The sequence below is a fragment of the Sus scrofa genome, chromosome Y (genome assembly GCF_054392235.1).
Source record: "Sus scrofa isolate SSC_HxYL_T2T_F1_AM1 chromosome Y, Sscrofa_HxYL_maternal_Yorkshire_Landrace_v2.0, whole genome shotgun sequence".
In the NCBI taxonomy this organism is placed as follows: Eukaryota; Metazoa; Chordata; class Mammalia; order Artiodactyla; family Suidae; genus Sus; species Sus scrofa.
This window is the reverse complement of record NC_139402.1, coordinates 15,108,683-15,115,290: the sequence shown is the minus strand read 5'-3', so window position 1 is coordinate 15,115,290 and position 6,608 is coordinate 15,108,683.

Sequence of the window (6,608 nt, the reverse complement as noted above, 5' to 3'; positions counted from 1 at the left end):
CCCAAAGTGGCAAGCAAGGGTGGTATTTTCACTGGTCCACAAAAGGGATGATGTCCATTCCCACTGAGGAAAAGGGTGTCAACTCTGCCTCCCAAATCAATGGAAGGCAAGCAAAAGTTTCTCCTCATGACAAGGTAAAAATTAGCCTATTAGGACATAGACATTTTCAAAAATAATTGAAGTAATTCAGAAAGAGAAGGGTAAATGCCATATGAAATCATTTATATGGAGACCCTAAAATATGGCACACATGAAGTTATCTACAGAACAGAAATGTCTCCTGGACATAAAGAAAATGGAAGGGAGAGGCAGTGGAATGGACAGGGAATTTGGGGTTTGTGGATGTAAAGTATTACATTTAGGACAGATAAGCCATGAGATCCTGCTGTACAGAACAGGGAACTATATCCAATCGCTTTTGGTAGAGTTTGATAGAAGGTAATATGAGAAAAGGAATGGAGATACATGTATATATATGTAAATATATATATATATATTTGTGTATATGTATATATATTTGTGTGTGTGTGTGTGTATATATATATGTATATATATATATCTATATATGTGTATATATATATAAATATATATCCATAGCCATGATTGACTTATTTTGTTGTACAGCAGAAATAGTCAGAATAATGTAAATCATCAATAACATACACATTGTAAAAACTATATCAGCACATTTCAAAAGGATGCTGCTCCAGACGCCAGCAGGAAGTCTAACACAACTTGGTAAGAAAACCTCACCTCAAGATGCCCACAAGCAAATCAAAAGCTCTCCCAACATCCAAAGTGCCAAAATCACGCCTCCTCACAATTCCGCAATGGGTTCCATGTATGCGATCCTGAGCTCAGCAGAGGGAACTCAGGCACACATGCTGTTCACACAGAATAGTAGGTATGAAGCAGAGGGGAAAAATACACCAAACAAATTATTTGAGTTTTCCTGCCCCCAAGAATAAAAAAGGGGATGATCCAAGCCACAGGCCTGGTGGAATATAGATCAAGTGAACATGTATACAAAAATTCTGCACTACGTTCTACACAGGCATTGTGCAGAAGGCAATACAGTACTACAGGAATGGAGAAAGCTGGAGACCTGGTAAGTCCAGTCCAAGGAAAGCATATGCATCAAAAGAGAGCTCATAAAGAGTCTAGAAGATAATGCTACTTCACATACAAAACAGCAACACAAAACTCAAAGGATATGATGAATCAATGAAAAAACTTCACCCATGATGGCAGTAATCTGTCTAGTGTCCAAACACAAACACATCGGAATCTGCCATTTACCTATTAATGAATTCAACATAGATGTTTTGAAGCAACTCTATGAGCAAAAACGTAGAAAGGTAATGAAATTTGGATAACCCCGCATGGAAAAATAGGAGAAACTAACCAAGACAAAGCATGAAGAGAATCACAGGATGAATGAAGTTAAGAATGCAACACAGAGCACCACAGGAACAAAGCAGGTGAAATTTGGAAAAGAAAGAAACAGATTCAGTTCATTAAAAGGAAGACATATGAAACATTTGATCAAGAACAAAACCAAAAAGAATGAAGAGTCAGAAAAAACTTATATTATCAGTAGTTTTTCACCTAAAGTAATGATATCTACATCAATGGAGTCCCACAAGGAGAAGCGAGAGGAAAGTGGGCAAATAACTGAGAACTTCCCAAACCTGGTGAAAACCTGGCACTTCCAAATTCATGATGATACTTGCTTTAACTCAAAATGAACTTTCCCATACACGACAACAACGAAGTGGTTTAAAACCAAAGCTTATTTGCTCTCGCTTTCTTTGGCATGAACAGGGTGTTATTCCCAAGATGCTCTGTTAGCTGTCGGGGAGAAGGAGGCAATGGGTTGGGCCAGCAGCCAGTGCCTGTACATGGAGCTCTCAACAGCAGCAAGGACCTGCAGGAAGGTGGCACAGGCTGCTCCTAGTTGCAGGGCCCTGGGAAGCAGTAATAAGCTCTAGGCAGATGGAATGGCTTAGCAATGAGATCCTGCAGTGTAGCACTGACAACAATGTCTAGTCACATATGATGGGGCATGATAATGGGAGAAAGAAGAATTATACCTCTATATGTAACAGGGTCACCATGCTGCACAGTAGGGGAAATTTGCAGTGGGGAAATAGCAATAACAAAGGGTAAACAGAACCCTAAAAGCAACCAAAGGATAAAAGTCTAACCTGTGAAGAAGCCCTACTTCGGCCATCAGCTGATTTCTAAGCAGAAACCTCACGTGCCAGGACCTTATGAGAGGATGTACTTCAACTAAGATTACTTTACCCAGAAAAATGATCAGAGAAGACGAAGAAACAAAGGTTTTTAGCAGAAAACCAAAACTGAGGGTCATCCCCAGTAGGCCTCCATTATATGAAATGTTGGAATTAGTTCTTCAAACTGAAATGAAAAGACAAAACACACAGATATTGAAAGCATGAAAATACGTAACGCACTACTACAGGTAAATATGTAGACGCAATCGGGAATGTTATCCTATAATATGTTTATGAGTTAACCATTTAACTACGGTATGAAAGTTAAAGGAAATTCGTGTGAAAAATAACTATAGCTACTCTAATATATGAGCAAATTCTCAATGTGCATGTAGAAAACTGTGGACAGTAGGAAGGAAATAGATTCTGTATGCAATCAAATAACATTGTTATCACTGTAAAATAAATGTTTATAACTAAAAGATATTTACTATGTCTCAGGTGAACCCAGCACAAAAAGACAGAGTGAAGGGAGGCCCCATCATGGCTCAGTGGTTAGCAAATCTGACTGGGAACCACGAGGTTGCAGGTTGAATCCCTGGCCTTGCTCAGTGGATTATGCATCCAGTGTTGCCACAAAGGCAAAGGCAAAGGCAAGCAGTAGAAAGGGAGGAAAAAAAGGGAAAGAATTCAATTTAAAAAATAACACTGGTAACTTTGAACTAGGAACAGTAACTCCAAATGTAAGAGGATGAAATTGGCTTATTAAAATTCACAGGGTAGACAAATAAATGTTTAAAAACATCCTCATCTATATTCTGAAATATAGATTAACACTTCAGGTTTAAGAACATGGGCAAGTGCAGCGGAATACAAAAATAGTTATAAATACTTCGGGAGTACAACAGAAATTGGGAATAGCTGTCCCTTGTTCATGCCAAACTCAGAAGGGCAAAATTTACAGGAAGAAGGTCAAGGTCATCACATGAAGAAGGGATCAATTCATCACGGAGATACAACTATTATAAGCAAACATGCACCCACAATCAGAGGAGCTGAATATGTTAAAGAGTGACAGGTCAGATGTAAGACAAAGACAAGAGAAGAAGTGTAGGGGAGCTAAAGAAGCCCACACTCAGCAATAGAAAGATCATCCAGAAGGAAACAGTTAGGACATATTGCATTCACACCATACTTTAGATCACAGCGACCTAACAAAGATATATCTTAAACATTAAAGAGAAGGATTGAGATTGTGGAGGAGTAAGACATCATGCTCACCTTCTCCCACAAAATGCATTATAAGAAGGATGGAAAAACACATCTAAATGGAGAATGATTGACACAGACCACCTAATGAATGCTGGCAGAAGAACTGAAACTTCCCAAGGGGTCAGAAGCCCTCCACATACCTGGGTAGAGGGTTAAAGGGAGAGGGGGGGTTGGGAGCAGGATGGGACAAGCACTTCTGAGAGGGATCTGTGTAAGAGAAAAGAAACCCACAATCTGGGAAGTCACCTAGAGGATGGGGTGATTAGCCGAGATGCATGGACCACAAAGTCGATGAGAAAACCACAGCAACTGGACTGAGAAGGGCAAAGGAGAGTGAGAGATACACAGATCCTTCTGCAGAACAACCCAGACACCACAGCCTGAGACACTCGGGCAGAGACTGGGTGCTGAGACTCAGGATTTGGAGGTCAGTTCCAGGGAGAGGACTAGTACAGGCTGGGCGGAGAGAGTCTGTGGGGCTAGGGGCAGGGTGCCAAATGATGGAGAGCAAAGCACCACAGCTGAGGGAACCCAGGAAGAGGTCTGTGCCTGTGGGATAAGCACGGCACGGTTGTTGGGAAGGGAGAGGAGAGGCAGGCCACCATCAGAATCTCATTCCTTGCACACACATGGGTTCTCAGAGAATGGGATACATTGCCAAAGGCTGTGGCTGGTGAGAGAACAGTTGCTTGGACTATGGCATGCGGGGTGGTTCTTGCGTGAGCTCCTGGTGGCCACAAAAGTATTGTGTGGGCTAAGGACACCTGGGTCTCTGCATGATATGGCTCCTCATGTGTGTTCAACAGGTTATGGGAAGAAGGCACAGCAGTCATCCCAGCAACCAGAGTAGAACTTTGCCCACCACCACTATGGGTCTCTGAAACGTGTCTGCCTGTGACCCAGTCACCTCGGAGGTCAGCCAAAAGAGGGCACTGCACCCAAACACCACTCTTTGATGCTCTCACTCTCCTGGGACCATGCAGGCCCTGCTGCTGCCACTGCCAATAGCACTGGTTAGCGCCCATGGGTGTCTGATCACTCTCACTTCCCAGGGTCCTGCAACCAATAGCCAATTGTGAGGCAATACCTGCATGATCTCGGCTGGAGAGGGTGCTTCTTGCAAGAAGTTGGCAGGGTCACACCACTGCAGTTATCCTTGACTCCAGAAGTGGGCATGGCCCACCACTACTAGGGGCCCATGAAAAGACACTACATGCAGCCCCAATCACTTCAGAGGGCACTGCAGAGGAGCACACTGCAACCAAATGATACCCATTCTTGCTCACTCCACCAGGAACAGAACGCCCTGCCACTGCCACTGCCACTGCCAATTGCTCCAGGCACTTCCTCAATTTGCCTGAAGCTAATTACCACTTCCCAGGGCCTTCAATCAAGGAGCATCCTGCTCCACCTTCCAGCAGGGCCTTACTAATGTCAAGAGCCCAGCAAACAGACACTGACCATTAGACTTGCCCATTGCCAGCTTCTCCCTTCAAACACACTCAGCACGCTGGACGTAACAACCTGCATACACCAAAGATAGTGACAGCAAATCTCCAAACTCACACACCAAAATTAAATACTCACCTCCCATCAAAATACGATGGGGTGCTCTTGCCTAGACAGAGCCCTCCCACACTACAGTAGTTGGTTTAACTTAACTCACCGAAAAAAAAAAATGAAAACAATAAGCAAAATGAAGAAGCTCAGGAACCATCCCCACTTAAAAGAGCAGGATAATTCCCTTCAAGCAGCAAATATGGAACAGACATTAGCAATCTAATAGACACTGTGTGCAAAGGGGAGATAGTGAAAATATGGAAGGAAATATGAGTGATTATGAAGAGGTTATGAGCAGAGGTAAACAGCAATTCATATTAGTTTTGATAGGGAATAGAAAAAATAAGGTAAAATCAATAACCAGAAATTGCATTTAGAGAGATTTAGGCTCAGTTAAAGGCACTAAGGAGAAGAATGTATAATGTGGAAAAAGAAAACAATGACATGGAAGAGAGACTAATGGGAATCACGCAATCAGGAAGGCAGGCAGAAAACTGAATGAAAAACATAGGAAAGCAGTAGATCTAAGGGACAGTATAAAGCAGTCCACTCTCTTCATCATAGGGATTCCAGAAAGAGAAGAAAAGGCAAAGGGGATTAAGACACATTTCAACAAATGTTGGCTAAAATTTTCCAAATCTAGAGAAACAACATGTCAAGACACAGGAAGCACAGAGGGCCTGAAACATGTTGAACTCAAAAAGGCCCACACAAAGAGATATTTTGATAAAAGAGCAAAAGTTAAAACAAGAGAAAAACGCAGAATTCCTTATAACAGAACCCCGATAAGGATCTCAGCTGATTTCACTACAGACCAGAAGAGAATGAAAAGATATATCCAAAGTTCCAAAAGGAAAATTTTGGCAGCCTAGCATACACTACCCGGAAAAATATCATTTAGGTAAAAGGGAAATAGAGAATTTCCCCAACAAATGGATGCTGAAATACTACAGAAATACCAACCTTATTCTACAGGTAATATTGAAGTGGTTTCTATGAAAAAAAAGTGAGAAGAAATAGGATAGAGGAATCACAGTTGGAAATAAATGACTATACCATTCTAAAAAAAAAAAAAATATGTAGAATAGACCACACAGACAAGGAAGAGCAAAAGGACAATTATGAAGTGGTTAAAAAATAACTTCAAAAGGGAAATAAAGTGTTTCTTCAACAAGAAAAAGCTGAAAGATTACAGCAATACGGAAACCATTCTAAAAGACATACTGAAAGGACATCTCTAAATTAAAAAAAAAAAAAGAGGAAAATCTATGATGTTGGAAACCACAATTGGAAAGCTGTGACTTAAATAAGCCAGCACAGAGCTCTAACCACGGAGATATTAAAGAAAAAGGGATAAAATAAGCCAGCAAATTCATACAATGTGGACAAGGAAAGTATGAAAAATTACATTCGTTATACACACTTTTTAAGGATGTGTTAGAGGCTAAATGATTACCAGGCTAAAGCAAAGAGATGTAGGAAGTGGTTAACATACGAAAAAACAGGGCAACCATAAATCAAAACCAAACCTTACATTCA